This window comes from Microtus ochrogaster, chromosome X, assembly GCF_000317375.1.
Source record: "Microtus ochrogaster isolate Prairie Vole_2 chromosome X, MicOch1.0, whole genome shotgun sequence".
Taxonomy (NCBI): Eukaryota; Metazoa; Chordata; class Mammalia; order Rodentia; family Cricetidae; genus Microtus; species Microtus ochrogaster.
The window spans coordinates 17762636-17766051 of record NC_022026.1 but is presented as its reverse complement, the minus strand read 5'-3'; positions in this window follow the sequence as shown (position 1 = coordinate 17766051).

Sequence of the window (3416 nt, the reverse complement as noted above, 5' to 3'; positions counted from 1 at the left end):
ATGGGATAAAACCGGACTCTCTGAACATGGCGAACAATGAGGGCTGATGAGAAGCCAAGGGCAATGGCAAGGGGTTTTGAGCCTGTCTTTCTTGATTCATAACTTTCTTTTTTTTACAGAAACTACATCAATTTGAGTTCTGTCGCGTTTGTCACATCGCCTACTCTTACTCTCTTACTTGCTTCTATCCCTTTGTAACAACCTTGGGCTTGTAGTCCAGGACAGTTTCCCGTCTCAAGATACTTGAATCACATGTTTGAGTTCTTTGTGCCCATAAATGACAACATGGTCATAGATCCTAAATTTTAGGATCTTTGGAAGTAACACCATTACTATTACCCTCCAGAAGTCTAGCTTCGTGAAATGAATTGCACAAATGCACACTTCTTAGGACATGAGCATAAAATTTTTCATTATTTTTCCTTTAACATTGGTTTTAAAAAATCACCAATAAAGCTATTTTGGCCCAGAGTTTCTTTTCTCACAAGACAAATTTTTAATCCAGGTTAAAATATGCGTGTATACATACATATGAGTCAGGTCAGAGTTTACTAATTTAATGCTATTTGTTTGCAAAATTGTTCATTTAATAATAATTAATCAGTCCATCTATATGTGTGAAAGTCAAAGACAGATTGTCTTTTAGAACGGGGCTTTTTAAAAAATAAATCAATTTATTTAACATCCTGGCTGGTCTCCATGCCCTTTTCCTCTCAGTCCCTCCTCCTACTCTACTCTGTTTCCATCCCCCAAATGCCTCCTACTCTGCCTATTCAAGAAAGGGTAGATCTTCCATGGATGTCAACAAAATATGGCATATTAATAATGTGTTAGAGATCAGTCCTCTGATGTGGGGTTGGTGAAGAACTTTTCCCATTCAGTAGGCTCCCTTTTTGTCTTATTAACTATGTCCTTTGTCTTACAGAAGCTTCTCAGTTTCAGGAGGTCCCATTTATTTATTGTTGCTTTTAGTATCTGTGATACTGGTCTTATATTTAGAAAGTAGTCTCCTGTTCCCATACATTGAAGGCTACTTTCCACTTTCTCTTCTATCAGGTTCAGTGTGGTTGAATTTATATTAAGGTCTATAATCCTTTTGGACTTAAGTTTTGTGCATGGAGAAAGATATGGATCTATTTCACTTCTTTACATGTTGACATACAGTTATGTCACCACCATTTGTTGAAGATGCTTTTTTCCCATTGTATACTTTTAGTTTCTTTGTAAAAAAAAATCAGGTGTTCATCGGTGTGTGGATTAATATCCAGGTCTTTGATTTAATTCCAGAACAACCTCTCTGTTTTTATGCCAATACCAAGTTGTTTTCATTACTGTAACTCTATAATGGAACTTGATGTCAGGGATGGTGATACCTCTGGAAGGCCCTTTAATGTACATGATTATTTTGGCTCTTCTGGTTTTTTTTTTCTATATGAATCAGACAGAGGTCTGACCTCCAAAATATATAAAGAACTCAAGAAATTAGACACCAAAATTCCAAATAACCCAATTAAAAATTAGTTACAAAACTAAACAGAATTCTCAACAGAAAACTCTCAAATGACCGAAAGACACTTAGGAAATGTTCAACATTCTTAACCATTAGGGAAATGCAAATCGAAAGAACTCTGAGATACCATCTTTCACCAGTCAGAATGATAGCTTATGCTGGAGAGGATGTGGAGTAAAGGAACAACACCCCTCCATTGCTGGTGGGAATGTAAACTTGTACAACCACTTTGGAAATCATTATGGTCATTTTTCAAAAAATTGGTAATTTTTTAAAAAATTAACCCACCCAGCAATACCACTCTTGGGCAAATACCCGAATGATGCTCAATCAGAACATCAGGACATTTGTTCAACTATGTTCATAGCAGCATTGCTCATAATAGCCAGAACCTGGAAATAACCTAGATGCCCCTCAACCAAAAAATGGATAAAGAAAATATGTCACATTTACACATTAGAATACCACTCAGCAGTAAGAAACAATGACATCTTGAAATTTGCAGGCAAATGGCTGGAACTAGGAAAAACCATCCTGAGTGAAATAACCCAGACCCAGAAAGATGAACATGGTATGCACTCACTCATAAATGGATACTAGCTGAAAAATAAAGGATGTTGAGCCTATAGTACATGAACCTAAAGAAGCTAAGAAACAAGGTGAACTCTACGAAAAGCATACATAAATTAACTGGAAAGGGGAAATAAACGAGATTGCCTGACAACATTGAGAGTATGGGGGTGGAGGGAGTAGGGAAGGTGGAAGGGGGATAGGAGAGGAGAAAGGGGGAAGAGAATTTGAGGGAATGGGATAGTCAAGATGGAGGAGGAACAGAGATTAGAGCAAGGAAAGAGATATCTTGATTGAGGGAGCCATTGTAGGGTTAGCAAGAAACCTGGCTCTAGAGAAATTCCCAGGAATCTGCAAGGATGACCCCAGTTAAGACTCTAAGCAATAGAGGAGAGGTTGCCCAAACTGGCCTTGTCCTGTAGTTAGACTGATGAATATTTTAATTTTCACCATAGAAACTTCATCCAGCAACTGATGGAAACAGAGGGAGAAACCTGCAATTGGAGCACTGGACTGAGCTCTCAAAGTCCAATTGAAGAGTTGGATAAGTGAGACTTTGAGTAAAGAGATCAAGGCTATGATGGGTACACCCACTGAAACAGTTTACCTGATCTAATAGGAGCTCACCAAATCCAGTTGGACAGGAAGGTCCAAACTAGTCCTTCTGAATGGGGGTGAAAGTTACATGATTGGGGCAGACTGAGGGGCCACTGGCAGTGGCACCATGATGTTGCAAGGAGCCCTTGTTTGTCCCGGCCACCCAGAACCAAAATAATCGCTCAGAGACTGTATTAATTAAATCACTGCTTGGCCCATTAGCTCTATCTTCTTATTGGTTAATCCTTACATCTTAATTTAACCCATTTCTATTAAACGTGCATTGCCATATGGCAGTGGCTTATTGGATAAAATTCCCAGCGTTTGCTTTTGGCGGCTCCATGGCTTCTCCCTGGCTTTGCCCTTCTTTCTCCCAGCATTCAGTTCATTCATCCTTACCTACCTAAGTTTTGGCCTATCAACAGGCCAAGGCAGTTTCTTTTTTAACTAATGAAAGCAACACATAGACAGAAGGACCTCCTACACCACCAAGATTCATCTGTACTGTTTTTACTGGCTTTTTAGAACCAAGGTATCTTTGGATGGATACCTTGCTCAGCCTTGATATAGTAGGGAGGGCCTTGGACCTTCCCCAAAGTAATGTGCCTTACCAAATCTCTGAGGAGTGGATGGGTGGTGGAGTGGGGGAGTTAGGTGGAGGGAAGGAAAGTAAGGGAGGGAGTGGGAACTGGAATTGGTATGTAAAATGAAAAAGATTGCTTGTTTTCTTTATAACAAA